Source organism: Somniosus microcephalus, chromosome 16 (assembly GCF_052327205.1).
Source record: "Somniosus microcephalus isolate GS21.2 chromosome 16, FLI_Smic_1.0, whole genome shotgun sequence".
Taxonomy (NCBI): domain Eukaryota; kingdom Metazoa; phylum Chordata; class Chondrichthyes; order Squaliformes; family Somniosidae; genus Somniosus; species Somniosus microcephalus.
In genome coordinates, this window is record NC_141002.1 from 10,822,588 (window position 1) to 10,841,603 (window position 19,016).

The 19,016-nt window shown below is 46.2% G+C and overlaps 1 protein-coding gene across 1 annotated transcript in view; it reads right to left on the reverse strand.

Moving 5' to 3' along the window:
* dgki (diacylglycerol kinase, iota) overlaps positions 1-16,052 on the reverse strand; it is a 369,448-nt gene extending 353,396 nt beyond the window's left edge. The window contains exons 1-2 of the mRNA XM_086008600.1: positions 15,962-16,052; positions 14,272-14,346 (exon numbers count right to left, since the gene is read on the reverse strand). The gene's annotated coding sequence lies outside the window, so the exon portion shown is untranslated. The remainder of the gene's footprint in view (positions 1-14,271; positions 14,347-15,961) is intronic.
* Positions 16,053-19,016: the final 2,964 nt, after the last annotated feature.

Below are 19,016 nucleotides of genomic sequence, written 5' to 3' on the forward strand. Positions count from 1 at the left end.
TATTGACTTCCAAACGGAGCACTGAGCTCACCATTGTAAGACTATAATATTGACAGACCATTGCTGAAGATTTCCTCTTGTATAATTTTCCTGTTTCACTGAGGTGTCTGGAGGGCTTTTGTGGCTATTGTTGCCTTCTTTTCTACTGCTCTGGCAGTGCCACAATGGGTTCCCATTGGGAATTCCCCAGCTTCTCTGCTTCTTGGAGGCAGAAGAGAAGGAACAAAAAGAAAAGTGGTGCCGGGCAGATCGGGCTGCGCCAGAGGTGCTCCACATCCACCCGCCAGAGTGCCCCAGGCTACAATATACTGGCAGATGGCTCACATGCTTCCACTTGCTTGAGGGCAAGTACCAGTGAAGGCTTCAATTCACTGGCGAATGACACGTGATGGAGCTATGTCACGTGCGACAAGCAGACCGGCAGCCAAATCTGTCGCAGGCACGACACTGCCGATGGCTGTGAGTCGCAACTGCACTGGAATTTTACGCATCAAGTTTGCTTCAATCTGCCACTGCGGATCAGCTGTCTGAAGACGTGTGAGGCAAGTCACACGCTCACCATGCGCTTCAGCCATTGAGTTATTTTCTTTCCCTGTGGACAATTGACAGCAGCATGAGCGGACATGGCAATATTATCGAGTGGCATGGTTCACCTGCATCCTCCAATAGACAATGGAACTAGCAATATTACATAGAATTACATCGAATTTACAGCACAGAAACAGCCCATTTGGCCCAACTGGTCTATGCCGGTGTTTATGCTCCATACAAACCTCCTCCCACCTACTTCATCTCACTATCAACATATCCTTCTATTCCTTACTCCCTCACGTGCTTATCTAGCTACCCCTTAAATGCAAATATGCTATTCACCTCAACTACTCCTTGTGGGTAAAGAAGTTTCTCCTGAATTCTCTATTGGGTTTATTAGTGACTATCTTATATTTATGGCCACTAGATATGGAAGTGGGAACATTTTCTCTACATCTACCATATCAAACCTGTTCATAATCTTGAAGACCTCTATCAGGTCACCCCTCAGTCTCTTTTCTAGAGAAAAGAGCCCCAGCCCTTTCAGACTTTCCTGGTATGTTCTCAGTTCTAGTATCATCCTTGTAAATCCTTTTTGTATCATCTCCAGTGCCTCTATATCCCTTTTATAACATGGCGACCAGAACTGTGATTGTAAGTGTGGTCTAACCAAGGTTCTATACAAATTTAACATAACTTCTCTGCTTTTCAACACTATGGGCTCGATTTTCATTGAGCCGTGGAGGCAGGCTTGGAGGCGTGCGGGGGGTTAAAATTGCAAAAACTGGTGGGCGGGTGGGACCCCCCCCGCCCCCCGCCGCCTGGTTCCCAACTCCGAACAATTTTAACTCAGTCGTGTCTGCAGGCGGGACTGGTCGTTAAGACCCTTAACCACTAAATGGCCTCTATAATCCTATTTTGAAAGGCCCTTGCGAATTTAACCTTTTTCCCACATGAAACACGCCTGGTGGGAAACACGAATGTGAAACCTGGCAGGAGCACTATTGGATTGCTGACTATCAACTGCAGGTCAACCATTAAAGAGGAGATTTGATCAGCCATGATTTGCAGGTGGCAGGACTTAGTGGTCTCAGGTCTGGGACAACTTTTAGAAGGCTTAACCACACCTCTGGAAGGTTGGAGCCTCACACCCATCTCCAGTGTGACCTCCTGGGAAACCCCTCTCGCCACCTTCACTTAGCGCTTCCTGAACGGAGGCATATACCAGAAGCATGGGAGCCATTTATTTCCTTCCCATCTGGGCATTAGAGGAGCTCGAGCACCAGCCGCGGCAGCAGCAGAACCAAGAACAACAGCAGCACCAGCAACAGCAGCAGCAGCAGGAGCGCCAGGCTGCTGCTCACCCACCTGAAGCTGCACAGGCCAGAAGGGGCCAGCGCCTGGAAGTGGCTGGAGAGCACTTTGCTGCACATCAGGGGGGCCATGGGGACCCGTATCTGCAATGGCAGTCCTACTCAGAAGGACTTCCATGAAGGTCTGGTTTCTCTGTTCAATAGATGCCCATCGCTCCTCAAGAGATGTCATTCTATTCTGAACAATGACCATGTTTTCCATACCCTGGCGAATAAGCTCCTCCATGACCGTAGCCATCCTCTCCTCTATGGTAGCAATCATTTCCACGGATGTAGCCATCCTTTCCGTGACGATGCGTTCATGCACCAATGACTCCACAAAGGCTCTGCTCATGTTCGCAATGGACTCCTCCATTCGCTCCACACTCGCAGCGACCCTAGAGACAAAACCTGCCAGAGACTCCTGCATCTGTGCCTGGAGTTCCATCACCTCTGATCTTATGGATGGACCCAGAGGCAAAGGGTCGACATGCTGCTGAGCCGAGCTGGCAGAGTCCTGCGCCCTCCGGCTAGGACTCTCCACTGCTGTCCCTGTCTCCACAATCTGTTGATGCTCACTTGTGAGCTGTGATACACCAGGTGACAACACTACTCTATGTCCTGAAAGTCCCACCGAGGTGTGAGTGTCTGCACTGGTGCTGGGTGCACTGGGTGCGCTGAATTCTGCTGACGCTGCGCCCTCAGAGGTTGCAGCTTCCTCTGAGGAGTCTGGCTGCTCAGCCTCTTCTTCCTGGCTAGGGGGGACGGATGCTTGTGATGGTCCTGTGGGGGAGTAAAGGAAAGAGTCAGATATGTGATGCAAAGGCTAGATGCACATAGCCTTTTGCAGATGCTCATAAGTCCATATGTTACAGCTTCACAATAATTTCAGCGACTCATGCAATGTCAAAGAGAGAGATGGGAAACTTTTCTGTCACCAGCTTGCTGCGTTACACCCGTCTGTCCGTCCCCCATGCGCAAATCATCCTCTATTCCCATAATTTCCAGGAGGGCCTCCTCCCAGGGGGTCAGGTGAGCTATTGAGGCTGTCCCTCCTCCTGTCCTGGCTCGCTCTCTTTTGTTGTGAGCTCTCTTTTCCTGCAATGAGGGAGACAAGTGGAGGTTGAGTGAGAATGAAGGAGTGAGTATAGAGATTGCATAGCATAGATACTTAGAAGGAGACAAAGATGGAGTGAGGTTGCAAGACCAAGGGTCCTCCCTGTGTGTTGTCAGTTGTGTTCAAAGCATCAGAGTGATAGGGAGTGTGAGGGCTGCATGGTGGAATAGTTATGTGAATGTGAGCATAGAGAGAGAGCGAATGGGTAAGGGTGCATGGATGTCAGTGTCAAGTGGGATGTAGAGGAAGAGATTGCTAAAGCTGAGTGCTGGTGAGGAAAGGCAATGGGGATCAGATTGAGGGTGATGGGAAATTCATACTCACTTTTCCAGTGCGTTGAAGGTCATGAAATCTTTTCCTGCACTGTATCCAGGTTCTGCGGGTGACTCCCAAGGAGTTGACCTCCTCAGCCACCTGCATCCACACTGCCTTGGTCTGAGTGGGAGGCCTCTTCCTCCCTGATGAAGGGAAGAGCACCTCCCTGTTGGCCCCAGCCCCATCCACTAATGCCTGCAGTGCCACCTCGTCAAAGTGAGGAGCTGATCTTGCCCTCCCGCTTGTCATATTTGCTGCAGCTCCCTCACACTGCACAGTCAAGAAGCTTGGCACTCTGCAGAAGAAGCAAGGCTTGCTGTGGACCTTAAATGCAGCAGCAATGATGACGTAATCAGAGGGGACTTTCAGTCATGAAAAACCCCTTTGCAAAGGCTTCCCACACGTTGGAAATCAATTGGCCAATTGAGTTAAAATTGCATCAATCTCCCACATCCATTTAGATTTGTGTGGGAAACATGAAATTTGGATAAAACGACACCATCCTGCACCTGAGTTAAAATCACCCCCATAGCCTCTAGAAATGAATCCCAGTGCTTGGTTTGCTTTTTTTTTTATGGTCTTATTTACCTGCGTTGCTACTTTTAGTGATTTGTGTGTCTGTACCCCCAGATCCCATTGCTCCTCTACCCCATTTAAATTCTTAATTTTCCAAGCAATACGTGACCTCCTTATTCTTCCTACTAAAATATAACACCGCACACTTATCTATGTTGAAGTTAATTTGCCATTTGCACACGTATTCTGCTGGTTTATTAATGTCCTCTTGTGTTTTGTCGCAGTTTTCCTCAGTATTAACTCTACCCCTCAATTTGATGTCGTCTGCAAATTTAGAAATTGTACTTACGATTCCCGAAAGCAAATTGTTATGCTAATTGTGAATAACAGTGGTCCCAGTACTGATCCTTATGGAACACCACTTCCCACCTTTTGCTAATCCGGATAACTACCTTTAACCCCTACTCTCTTTTCTGTTTTGTAGCCAGCTTGCTGTCCCCTGACTCCACATGCTCTGACCTTAGCCATGAGTCTACTATGTGGTACATTAGGCCTTTTGAAAATCCAAATATATTACATCTACTACATTACCCTTGTCTACTCTTTCCGTTACTTCTTCAATGAATTCAATAAGGTTGGGCAAGCATGACCTTCCCTTTTGAAATTCAAGCTGACTGTTCTTTATTATAATTTTGGTTTTTAGATGTTTTTCTATTACATCTTTCAGTAAAGATTCCATTAGTTTTCCTACCACCAGTTAAGCTAACTGGTATGCAGTTCCCTGGACGTATTCTATCCCCCATTTTAAATAAAGGAATAACTTTAGCTATCTGCCAGTCCTTTGGCACAATTCTCTTTTCTAATGAATTTTTATATATATGTAATAGTGCCTCTGCTATCTCTTCCCTAGCTTCTTTAAATATGCGCATTGCAACCAATCCTGACCAGGGTTTTTATCCTCTAAGTTTGATTTGTTTATCAATTTTCTACCAATATGAATTGAAAAGGATTCCACACTGTTAACATTCAGCTTGTCTGTAACCATCATTACGCAAGTAAATGCTCACTTCCCCGGCCGCTGTCACGATGCCTCCATTTTAAGGCAGTCCGCTATCCCTCCAATATTTGACCCTGAAAGGCAAGTCTTAGGATATCTCCTGGGGGAATGAAGGCGATCCTCTGTAGCCATTGCTCAGGACAGCTCTGTGACATGTCAGGACACCAGCCGGAGAGAGATACAATAAGGCGCGTCAAGCACGCCTTTAGCCTGTTGAAGCCGTGGTTCGGGTGCCTAGATTGATCTGAGGAATCCTGGCGTAAAGCCCTGCGAGAGTTTCAATGATTCTTGTTGTCTGCTGCATGCTGCTCAACTGCACCAGGCAAAAGGTCACCATCATGGACGATGCAGGTGATGAAGGCCAAGAGGAGGTAAGAACACAGGAAGAGGAGGAGGCCATTCAGCCCCTCCAGCCTGTTTTACCATTCAATTATTTCATGGCTAATCTGCATCTGAACCCCATTTACCCACTTTAGCTCCGTGTACTTTAATACCCTTACCTGACAAAAATCTATCAATCCAGTCTTGAAAGCTTCAATTGATGCAGCATCCACAGCGTTTTGGGATAAATAATTCCAGATTTCCACTACTCTTTGTGTGAAGAAGTGCTTCCTGGTTTCTCTCCTAAAGTGGCCTGGCTCTAATTTTAGATTATGTCCCTTCATTCTGGATTCCCCCACCAAAGGAAATAGTTTCTCTGTTTCTAACCTATCAAATCCTTTTAACATTTTAAACAGCTGGATCAGGTCACCCCTCAATCTTCTAAACTGAAGGGAATGCAAGCCGAGTTTACGCAACCACCAAGAGGAGGCAGAGCAGCAGGAAAAGGCAACGGAAGAGAACCCTTTGACGGCTGTGGAAAAATCTGTGCAGTTCTCATATAGGAGATCTTCTGATAACTTGCAAATGTGCCAATGGTCCCCATCCTCCCCATGCCCTCTGCATATGTGCTTTGACCAACAATGCCTTCCCTTTTTAATGCAACTCACAGGTCTGCAATTTATGCCACCTGTGAAAGCTGCCCCCACCCCCCCCTCCCCAGCCCTCGGCACAAACAACAATTGCAGCAGGGCCGTATTTTTCATATTTAAACATGATGTGCTTGTGGGCCTACTATTTTCTACTACATGTGGCAGAGTGCGAAGTAAGTCCACTCAACCCTGCCCGGTGCTTCAGTGCCAGGTTTGCTTGAGGTGGCTGGCTGCTACCTGTCAATGGGAGCCTCTTGGGTTTGAGATGGCCCTCAGCTCATGGCAGCCGAGTGAACCTGGTGCAAACTGTGGCACCTCCACTGCTGCTTGGGCAGCCTGGGCTTGAGTGCTTTCTGACATCTGTGCTGGCTTCGGAAGGGGCCGGCAGGAGGGTGTGTTGGTGTCCTGAGAGTCCGCATCATCAGCTGTGCCCGTTCTGACAACGCCCCTGCTACTCAGCACTGCCTCACCACAGCCACTGATCGGTGGTGTGACAACAGTTCAATGAGATCTGCTGATGCACCTGAACTCCATTTTCCCACCTTTGCTCCATGTCCCTCCTTGGTAGATACAGTGCTGCAAAGCCATCCTTGCATGGAGTTGGAGTTGAAATGTTAATCATCTCAGCATTCACTGCTTTAGCGGGAGTTTATTTTCCATGGCCAGCACTCTGGCAGAAATATTTTTCTACTCTCAAGCCTTGCTTAAGGGTTGTAAAAGTTATACTTGTCCTATATTTCTGCACTCATAGTTTGAGTTGCCATCAACTTTGTTTATGTCTCTCAATATTTTAAAAACCTGAACCATTATCGCCTCTCAATCCTCCTCTCCAATGAAAACAATTTCAGCTTGGTGAGTCTCTCTGAATAACTTATAAAGCCTTAAGCCCAGAATAGTTCATGGTGCTCTTCCCCAACACATCAAAGTCCTTTTTAAAGGTAGGGTGGCCCAAACTGCACACAGTATTTTAAATGTGGCCTCACCACTAATCTACGCAACACTGGAGTAAATTGCCTAATAATCTCCCCGAGTATTTGGCAGGCACCAGGAGGATCATTATTCAGGCATCCATTTCCTTAAAGCACAATACCAGAAGGATTTCCAGTCCCTAAATGTATATTTGGTCCCATACATTAAGGAAATGATAGGTGTAAAAGAAAGTCATTCATTTATACAGCATCTTTCATGTCTCCAGGACGTCCCAATCCACCTTACAGTCAATTAAGTACTTTTAGAAGTGTGGTCCCTATTGCAATGTAGGAAATGATAGGTGTACACCATCAGATTGAGTGACGGTGCTCATTTTGAAACATGGACACTGTTGTGTCTGTGTATAATAAGACACGGACTGCAGGAGAACGGTACAACAGGTGTTTACTCAACGTGGCTCACACTGGAACTGATCTGTACAGATTACTACTCAGTACTATATACAGGTGTGGTCACTGCCAGTACTGCAGTATACATGAGCTGTAAAAGATAGTTCCCCCCTTAAAGGTATATACATTACAATTCCTCCCCTTTTAGATTAACAGTACCATAACACTCATTTAACAATTAAATATCAAACTAAGCACAATTAACACTTTTAACATGCAACATTAGCTGAAAATAGTCTATTTATAAATTCAGTCTTTGGGGAGGCTCCCTGATCCTTTCTGGATAGCGCCTTTCCCGAGTGTCTTGCTCTTGGTGCGGAGGCGATTCTGGCCCCCTGTCGTCGGTTGGTTCATCAGCTTCCGATGCTACTGTTTCTGGGGTAGATGCCACCTGTACGTCGGGTTCATCACCAGGTACGTATGGGCGAGGCATGGGGTTGACTTGTTCCTGTGACTCTAGGATCTGGTCAGCATGGCGTTTCACGATGCTCTCCCCAACGTCCACTGTGTACATTAGTGGGCCCTGCCGTGTGCATATCGTTCCTGGCTGCCATTTTTCTGTTCTGTAGTCGCGGGCCAAGACTGGTTGCCCTACATTGAAGCTCCTTGTTGGCTTCTCATTGATGTGCTGGAATTGCTTACTCTCAACATCTCTTTGTACGTTTGGTCTGAGCAAATCCAGGCGAGATCTTAACCTTCGGTTAAAGAACATCATGGCTGGGGCCTGGTTGGTGACTGCATGTGTCGCATGTAGGCGAACAGGAAATTGTCCACCTTGTGCTGCAGCGGAATGTTGTCATTGTACATAGCCTTTATTGCCTTCTTAAAGGTTTGTACGAACCTCTCAGCCAATCCATTTGTGGCTGGATGATACGGGGCGGATGTGTAATGCCTTACCCCATTCTTTTTCAAGAACCTCCGGAACTCTTCGGACACAAACTGTGGTCCGTTGTCGGAGCAAATCTGTTCTGGCAAGCCATTCCTGGCAAAAATGGTCCGTAGGACTGCAATAGTTTTCTCTGTGGTGGTGGAGGGCATTTTGATGACCTCAGGCCATTTCGAGTGCGCATCCACGGCTATTAAAAACATTGAGTCCATGAATGGACCAGCAAAATCAACATGCACCCGTTGCCATGGAGATGAGGGCCACTCCCATGGGTGTAGAGGGGCCTGTGGTGGTGCATTTTGGAATTTCTGGCATCTTGAGCAGCTCTTGGTCAGGTCCTCGATTTGTTTATCGATTCCCGGCCACCACACATAAGCCCTGGCTAGGCTTTCCATTTTTACCCCTCCCAGGTGACCCTCATGAAGCTCATTGAGCACTCTCTCCCTTAACTTGGGTGGAATTACCACTCGGGATCCACACATCAAGGTCCCCCGGCACACTGACAGCTGTTCTCTCCTTGTCGAGAATGCTGGCAACAGTGAGTCGCCATGTGCTGGCCATCCCTTCACCGTCAAATCATATACCCGAGACAGTGTCGGGTCATTTCGGGTTTCCTTTTCGATACAAGCGTTAGTTACCGGTAGGTATTCAACTATAGTCGAATGGAATATTTCGACAGGATCCACTGCTGGTGCTTCCTCCGCAGTAGGCAGTGGCAGGCGTGATAGCCCATCAGCATTTCCATGCTGTTTCGTGCCCTTATATTCAATCTCATAGTGGTGCGCCCCTAGAAAAAGTGACCATCTTTGTAGTCGTTGCGCAATCATCACCGGAACGCCCTTCTTCGGATTAAAAATGGAGACAAGAGGCTGGTGATCAGTCAGCAAGGTGAATTTCTGCCCGTGCAGATAGTGATTGAACTTTTTCACTCCCCACACTAGGCTGAGGGCCTCCCTGTCAATCTGGGCGTAGTTACGCTCGGCTGAGGTTAGTGATCATGACGCAAAGGCTATTGGCCTCTCTGAGCCGTCCGAGAATTTGTGCGACAGCACCGCTCCAATGCCGTAGGGTGACGCATCACATGCCAACCGAATTGGTAATGCCGGGTTGTAATGGGCCAATTCCTCTTTCGTTGTGATTAGTGTTTTGCTCTTCTGGAAAGCTCATCTACATTCGTCACTCCACTTCCATGGCACCCCAGTTTGCAGTAGGGTGTTCAGTGGGTGTAGTATTGTAGACAAATTTGGCAAGAACTTATGGTAGTAGTTTACCAGCCCGAGGAACGGCCTCAGTTGTGACACATTTTCCGGTGCTGGAGCCTTGACTACTGCCTCAATCTTCTCTGGGGACTTATGTAACCCCTCTTTATCGATAACGTGGCCACAATACGAGATCTGTTTTCTAAAAAACTCGCATTTGGGGCGGTTAGCTCGGAGCCCATATTCCTGCAATCTAGTGAGCACCTGCTCCAGGTTGGCAAGGTGATCACTGTCATTTTCGCCCGTGACCAGGATGTCGTCCAAATAACACTGGGTCCCTGGGATCCCTTGCAGGACTTGTTCCATTGCCCTCTGCCAAATAGCCGGAGCTGATGCTACCCCGAATACCAGCCGGTTGTATTGGTAGAGGCCTTTATGGGTGTTGATTGTGAGGTATTTTTTTGATGCTTCTTCTACCTCCATTTGCAGATACGCCTGGGCCAGATCAATCTTAGTGAAGCGTTTCCCTCCAGATAGCGAGGCGAAAATATCTTCAATCCGCGGAAGTGGATATTGTACGGTGTGAAGGACCGGGTTCACTGTTACCTTAAAGTCCCCACAGATGTGAACCTTCCTTGGTTCCCCAGGCATGCTGCTCAATGACTTTTTCATCACAGGGATGATGGGTGTAGCCCACTCGCTCCAGTCTACCTTGGACAGTACACCTGAACGTTCCAGACTCTCCAGCTCTGCTTTGACGGCTGGGCGGATCGCAAAATTTTGGGCTTGCGTTTTCTTCAATTTTAATCGTCGCTGTCATGCCTTTTAGTGTTCCGAGTCACAGAAATCACAGAAGCCCCACAGTGCAGATAGAGGCCATTTCGGCCCATCGAGCCTGCACCAACACATATCCCACCTGATCCCCGTAACCCCTACACCAACACATATCTCACCCTATCCCCGTAACCCCATGTATTTAATCCCCCTAACACTAAGGGTCAATTTATCATAGCCAATCAACCTAACCCGCACATCTTTGGACTGTGGGAGGAAACCGGAGCACCCGGAGAAAACCCACGCAAACACGGGGAGAATGTGCAAACTCAACACAGACAGTCACCCGAGGCCGGATTCGAACCCGGGTCCCTGGCGCTGTGAGGCAACAGTGCTAACCACTGTGCCACCGTGCTCCTTGCTGGAACACTTCTTTCGCGTCAGTTAGGATCTTTGACAGTCACCCAGGTGTGACGTCGTCATCCTTTTTGTCAGCCACAGTCAGTGCCTGTATGGAATGCCAATCCAGTTGTATTTTCCAGATCCATTCACATCCCAGTAATGGTGGTCCTCCATCTTGTAATACATACAGGTCTAGTTTTGGTGTTTCCTTACCGTTATATATAACGGTCACCCTTATTTTTCCTTTGGGGTAGACTTTTTGCCCCGTGTACGTCTTCAAAATAATTTTTGTGTCTCTCAAGGGTATGTGTGAGAATAGCCGCGCATAGTCCCGTCGGTTTATGACTGTTAGGGCTGATCCTGTGTCCAATTCCATCTTTACCTGGACTCCTGCTATCTTGAGAGTGACCCAAATGGTTCGGTGATCCTCCGTTGTGATCACATTATGTAGTTTCAGACAACTCAGTTCCCTGCTTTCAGAGTCGTTATCACTCTTTTGTTCGTCTGAACTATTCTCCGTCATCTTATGTACCTTCTTGTACTTTTCTTTGGTAGGTTTCTTATTGCTGGTTTTCTTTCCCGACCTGCAGACTCGTGCTGTGTCCTACTTTTCCACACTGTCTGCACACTTTGTCTTTGAACCAGCAATCATTCTGGTCGTGTGTTGTACTGCCGCGGCGATAGCACTTCTCTGTTCTATATGACATTTCGTTTGTGCCATATTCTTGCGGTCTCTGTTGTATCTCTGCAGCGCCCCGTGCTGCTGCTTCATATGATACCGCAATGCTGAAAGCCTTTTCCAGCGTAAGCTCCTTTTCAGGTAAAAGCCGTTTCTGGGTTCCATCACTTTGAAGCCCACACACAAACTTGTCCCTTAAGGTATCTGCCAATCCCGCTCCAAACTGGCAGTGTTTCGATAGTTTGCGCAGTACTGTTAAATAATCAGCATTGCTTTCATCCTTATGCTGGTTCCGTTTGTGAAACTTGAATCTTTCTGCTATCAGCAAGCGTGTGGGGTTTAAATGTTCCTGTAGTATCGTTACTATGTCTTCAAAACTCTTTTCCATTGGCTTCGTTGGGGTTACTAGATTTTGTAATAAACCATACGCCTTTGCACCCATTAAATTTAACAATACCGACGCTTTCTTGTCATCTGACACCTCATTTGCCTTGCAGTATACCTCTATTCATTCGACATATGTAGTCCAATCTTCGACTTCATTGTCAAATGCGGTGATACTGCCACTCTTCGGCATTTTGGGTGTGGTTTAAAATGGCATCTCCCAATGGCTTAAAATAGCATCTCCCGTGCTTTCCTTCCTCCCCCGCTGCTGCCAACGCCGCTCCCGGCGGTTCTCGTGGCAATGGCGGCGCCCTGTAGGTTTCGCGCGCTTCTCCTGCGCTGCTGCCAATGCCGCTCTCGGCGGTCCTCGTGGCAATGGTGGCGCCTCGTGGGTTTCTGCGCGTCTCTCTCTCCCTTTCTTCGACGCTGCTCGGCCCCTGAACACCGGCTGCGCCCTGTGCACTCTGCCCTCTCTCTCTCTCCCCGTCGATGCTGCTCGGCCCTTTGCTGTGCCGCTTGGTCGGGCTCTAGCACGCCGCTGTCCGGGAAGGGTCTGCGCACTACCTGTTGCCAGCCCGTTTCGCTGGACCACCTCGACTGGAAAGCCAAGCCTGGCTCTCGACAGCCTCCCCCGCAATTCTCAAGTCTCTGCTGGATGACCGGGCGGTGGTCGACGCCCGAGTCTCTGGCCTTGACCTCCAATCCACTGCTCTCCAGGAATGAATCCCCGGGAGGTGATGCAGAGTTGCAGGTAGGTTCGAACTTGCCTTGTCGCCAATGTTGTTTCTGTGTATAATAAGACATGGACTGCAGGAGAACGGTACAACAGGTGTTTACTCAACATGGCTCACACTGGAACTGATCTGTACAGATTACTACTCAGTGCTATATACAGGTGTGGTCACTATTTTTTCCGTGTGTAATTGAGACACGGACTGCAGGAGCTGGTTACAACAGGTGTTTACTGAGTGGAGACAAAACTGGAACTACTATGCAAAGTTACTGCACAGGCTTATATACAGGGGTGGTCACTACTGGTACTGCAGTATACAGGGCCTGCAGAATATAGTTCCTTCTGCAAAGTACATACACTACAGTCACTGCCGGTACTGCAGTATACATGAGCTGTAAAAGATAGTTCCCCCCTTAAAGGTATATACATTACAGATACACATCCAACATTCATGGAGAAGCGTGCATTACCAGAACATCCTTCTGGCCAATTATTTCTCCACACTGCTGGAGAAATGAACACACCAGTTGTTCAGAACAGTGCATCCGCCAGCTCCTGAACGTGAATGTACGCATTGGTGCCTTCAGCAATCCCACCGCAATCTCCAACAGAAATCTGGAAAGAGCTTGTAACAAAAGAAAGAAGAAATTCTGCACTAGCTTTTACAGCCACGCACAGAGCAATATGGAGTGACGGAGGCATTAATCCAGAATTTGGCAAATCCCTAATATGACCTTCCTTACACACTACCGGTTAACTCATCCTTTTCGATGGGTACAACTTTCTCCTAAATGCTCTCATCTTTTATTTTTGCATCTCCTGTTCTTGTTGCTCCCCTAAGGAAAAGCAACCATTTTTTACAAGTGGTTAGAAACACATGTGTTTGCTTCAGAATTGTTAATACAACCATTTGACTATGACTTACTGCAACTTTTAACAGGAAATGAGAAAATGGTATAATAGTGTTAGATTACCCACCTTAGATATGGTCTTCCTGACTTCTTTGAAAGGAGATCAACCTCCACATGCAAATCGGGATTTCTTTCACCCCATCAGGCAAAATCACTTCACCATACTGATACTTTAAGAACTTTATATTGGCCCAGAAATTCGGGTCAGGGGCTTCCCGCGGGTGTAAGCCTCCGACCTGCACTTAGCTTGCGCGCCGGCCGTTGAGCTGTGGGCCCCCGTGGGATTCCGATCCTGGGCCTGCGCCAACTGCCGGCACGCAGTGCTTGCGTATCCCAGGGGCGTAGTTAGTTCGATGTGTCCCCTGGGATCACGTGGGCCATGGAGAGCCAATTGGAGCAGGGAATGCCTTATAAACACTACAGGCCCCAAAACATCACAAAATCTTCAAATAAATTTAAAAAAAACATCACATTTTTAAAATAAACTATAAATTACATGAAATAACTATTTTAAACAATAATTTAAATTTTTGAATTTTTTTTTTTATTTTCTAATGGGGCTAAAAATAAACTTACCTTGCTTTAAAGTATTTAAAAATAATAAACCTGTGGAAAAAATGTTTTAATTTTAATTAATTCACCACTTACCTTGTAAAAAGCAGGCCTTGCGACTGCTTTTTAAATGTCTAACTTCTGGAGACTTACCTTATCGGGAAAACCTGCAAAAAAAACGTAAGTTCGATGCACACGCGCAGCCTCTCCTGCGCACGCGTTCCACCTCTGAACCCCTTCTTTCAGGGGAACGGAAGTGCCGGCTTCCCGCGCATGCGCAGTGCATGCAGGAAACCCGCACTTCTATTGCGCCTACGGGTGAGTACCCCATGCGTACTCACCCGTGGAGACCCGAATTTCTGGGCCAATAATTATGCCTGACTTTGGGCCAGTAAGAAAAAAAAGTACATAAATTAGCAAACAGCAGAATAGGTATTCCCAAAACTGCCTCACTTATTGGAGCCAGGTACCTGTAAACATATCAATAATATCAGAGGTCAGGTAGCATCTTACCTTCTCCAGCTGTTCCACGCACACTGTGTGCACAATTATCTTGCACGCTGCACACTTCCTCCTCGGAGCTGACTTCTATGAAGAAAAAGTAACAATAAAAAATTAAAAAGTATAAAGAACTGAGCCAAGAGTTTGAAACACTGAATCTATCCAAAACCACACTCAGTTTTACTTACAATGATCTTCACTAGGGGTCACTCTCTGATTCACTCAATGATCTTCACTAGGGGTCACTCTCTGATGACTCCGTGATCTTCACTAGGAGTCACTCACTGTACCACTCAATGATCTTCACTAGGGGTCACTCTCTGATGACTCCGTGATCTTCACTAGGGGTCACTCTCTGATCCACTCAATGATCTTCACTAGGGGTCACTCTCTGATGACTCACAGTGATCTTCACTAGGGGTCACTCTCTGATGACTCACAGTGATCTTCACTAGGGGTCACTCTCTGATGACTCACAGTGATCTTCACTAGGGATCACTCTCTGATGACTCACAGTGATCTTCACTAGGGATCATTCTCTGATGACGCACAGTGATCTTCACTAGGAGTCACTCTCTGATTTACTCACAGTGATCTTCACTAGGGATCACTCTCTGATGACTCACAGTGATCTTCACTAGGGATCATTCTCTGATGACTCACAGTGATCTTCACTAGGAGTCACTCTCTGATTTACTCAATGATCTTCACTAGGGGTCACTCTCTGATGACTCACAGCGATCTTCACTAGGGATCACTCTCTGATGACTCACAGTGATCTTCACTAGGGATCACTCTCTGATGACTCACCGTGATCTCCACTATGGGTCACTCTCTGATTTACTCAATGATCTTCACTAGGGGTCACGCTCTGATTTACTCAATGATGTTCACTAGGGGTCACTATCTGATGACTCACAGTGATCTTCACTAGGGGTCACTCTCTGATGACTCACAGTGATCTTCACTAGGGGTCACTCTCTGATCCACTCAATGATCTTCACTAGGGGTCACTCTCTGATCCACTCAATGATCTTCACTAGGGGTCACTCTCTGATTTACTCAATGATCTTCACTAGGGGTCACTCTCTGATGACTCACAATGATCTTCATTAGGGGTCACTCTCTGATTTACTCACAGTGATCTTCACTAGGGGTCACTCTCTGATTCACTCAATGATCTTCACTAGGGATCACTCTCTGATTTACTCAGTGATCTTCACTAGGGGTCACTCTCTGATGACTCCGTGATCTTCACTAGGGGTCACTCTCTGATTTACTCACAGTGATCTTCACTAGGGGTCACTCTCTGATTCACTCAATGATCTTCACTAGGAGTCACTCTCTGATTTACTCACAGTGATCTTCACTAAAGATGGTGACCTGGAGTGTTCAGGTCTCGGTCTGTCAGACTATTAATTAGCTTGCAAATCCTTCCACTACTTCACACTGTTCTCCAAGGGAAGATTGTAAAGATACAAAGAGATGGGGGTGCTCGATCTAGTTCAATAACTGATGTTCAGTAGGGGGCGATCTATCTAGTTTATTAACGAAGGTTATGTAAGGGTTGGTCTACCTAGTTTTGTAACAATGAGGTTTACTAGGGGTGCTGCATCTAGTTTACTCAGGGAGCTTCACTAAGTTGCTCGCTGTGGCTTATTAACAGTTTTAGTTCAATCCAGTTGCCCTTGCGGGAACTCACAGTTATCTTCACTAAACAGTTCTCTTCTCCAAGGTAGCAGAAATCTCCAGAGACGTTCGTCTCCAGCCAAACGTGGTCACCATTTATAGCATTTTCCTGTAAACACAAAATGTATCAGATGGATCAATTTGTCTCAAAGGATGTTATTATAAAATAACTTCTTTTAATAAAAGATAAAAGAAAGTCTTGCATTTATACAGCACCTTTTACGACCACCGGACGTCCCAAAGCGCTTTACAGCTAATTAAGTACTTTTTGAAGTGTAGTCACTGTAGGAAACGCGGCAGCCAATTTGCGCACAGCAGGCTCCCACAAACAGCCGTGTGATAATGACCAGATAATCTGTTTTTAGTGATGTTGATTGAGGGATAAATATTGGCCAGGACACCGGGGAAGAACACACCTGTTCTTCTTCGAAATAGTGTCATGGGATCTTTTACGTCCATCTGAGAGAGCAGATGGGGCCTCGGTTTAACATCTCATCTGAAAGACGGCACCTCTGACAGTGCAGCACTCCCTCAGTACTGCACTGGAGTGCATAGTTTGAAAATGTAACATTATAGCCAAAATTCTCCTTCATTTGTAAGTTGAGGGTCTTGCTTAAAGGTATTTAAACGAGCTGATGAGATTTTAAGTGTGTAGCTTTTTCTAAGTTGACAAACAATGCAAAGGGGCAAGGCCCATTGTGTAGAATGACAAGAAAGATGAATGGTGTAGGAGAGAGAATGAGGAAAATCAAGGCACAGAGGTTAGGAAACACCAACCCTTTGGTTTTAAAAGCTGGTAGCTTCTGGGAGAATAGGAAAACTGAGGAAGTGAGGACAGCATTCAGGTACTGGGAACAAATGAATGAACTTGTGCAGGAAATACGGCTGTGCATTTTAATTCCAACATATTGAAGATGCAGCGAGAAGGAAGCGTGTGCAGGAACAAAAGAGCAATGTTCAGAGGAGCAGTAATCACAGTAGTAATGATAAAACAGAACACCCCAACACAGTGGCATAGTGGTTAGCACTGTTGCCTCACAGAGCCAGGGACCCGGGTTCAAATCCGGCCTCGGGCGACTGCCTGTGTGGAGTTTGCACATTCTCCCCGTGTTTGCGTGGGTTTCCTCCGGGTGCTCCGGTTTCCTCCCACAGTCCAAAGATGTGCGGGTTAGGTTGATTGGCCATGATAAAAATTGACCCTTAGTGTTAGGGGGGATTAAATACATGGGGTTACGGGGATAGGGCTTGGGTGGGATGGCTGTCGGTGTAGGGACCGGGTGCTAGGGTTTGGATGGTCAGCCATGATCTCGTTGAATGGCGGAGCAGGCTCGAAGGGCCGAATGGCCTACTCCTGCTCCTATCTTCTATGTTTCTATTAAGCTAAAAGGAAAGGCTTACACAAATGCCAATAATTGTGGAAATCCAGCAGACTGGGAGAGCTATAAAAAACAACAAAGGGATACAAAGAAAGTAATAAGGTGCAAAAAGAGAATATGAACAAAACTCATATCAAAGCTAATGGTAATTTAAAAAATAAATATATTAAGACAATCAGAGAGGTAAAGGGTAATGTGGGTCCATTAAAGACAGATGCGGATGAGTCGAAAATGGATAATAAGGAAATCGCAGACTTGTTAAATGAAGACTTTCTAACTGTTTTCACAGTAGAGAAAGAGGACAAAATACCAGCGATAAAATGGAATGCAAGAATAAGTCAAGGGGATGAACTTACTGGATTTAATATAAGTTAAAAAAATGATAATGGAGAAAATAATGGGACTTAAGATTGACAAATCTCCAGGACTTAATGGCTTTGACCGCAAGGGATTAAAAGAAACAGCTGGGGAAATTGAAGATTTGTTAGTCATAATTTTCCCAAACTCCAAATTTGTGAATTGTGCCTTTGGATTGGAAAACTGCAAATGTGACTCCATTATTTAAGAAAGGAGGGAGGGAGAAATGAGGTAAGTACAGACCTTTCAGTTTAATGTCAATTGTGGGTAATCTATCATCAGGGACAGGGTAACTGAGCATTTGAATAAATATGAGCTGATCAAACAGCATTAGCATGGATTTGTGAAGGGTAGGTCATGTCTGACTCATCTAATTGAATTTTTTTGAGGAGGCCACTAACATGATGAATAGAGGGGTGTCAATGGATGTTGGCTATATGGACTTTCAAAAGGCATATGTTAAAGTTCTGCACAAGAGATTATTAGCAAAAATGAGAGGGCACGAAATTGGAGATAACTTTGTGACATTAGGTTAATAAGTTGGGAGGTAGGAGACAGTGAGTAGGGATACAGGGAATGTTCTCTGATTGGTGGGATGTGACAAGTGGTGTTCTCCAGGTATCTGTAACGGTGCTTCAGCTTTTCACTTTATACATCAATGACTTTGATAAAGGAATAGAGTTGTATTTCCAAGTTTGCAGATGACACTAAGTTCGGGGAGGCACAGTAAGTTGTGTGGATGGGAGCAGGAAGTTACAAAGGGACATAGACAGATTAAGTGAAAAACTGTAGCAGATTGAGTTCAATGTGAGGAAGTGTGCTATCATCCAATTTAGATCCAAGAAAAACAAATCGGAATATTTTCTTAATGGCAAGAAACTAGGAACTGTGGAGGAGCAAAGAGATTTGGGTGCCCAGGTACACTAATCACTAAAAGCTAGTGCACAGGTACAAAAAAAATCAAAAAAGCTATTTCAAGGGGCTAGAATACAAAAGCGAGAAAGTTATTCTTCAGTTGGACACAGCCTTGGTCAGACCCTATCTGGAGCACTGCGTTCAGTTCTGGGCACCGCACCTCAGGAAGGATGTATTGGCCTTGGAGGGGTGCAGCGCAGATTCACCAGAATGATAAAGGGTTAAGTTATGAGGACAGGTTGCATAAACTTGTGTTTGTATTTCTTTGAGTTCAGAGGTTGAGGGGTGATCTGATTGAGGTGTTTAAAATGATAAAGGAATTCAATAGGGTAGATAGACAGAAACTATGTTCTTTGGTGGGACAATTCAGAATTTAGAGCGCGCAATCTTAAAATTAGACCTAGGTCATTGAAGAGTGAA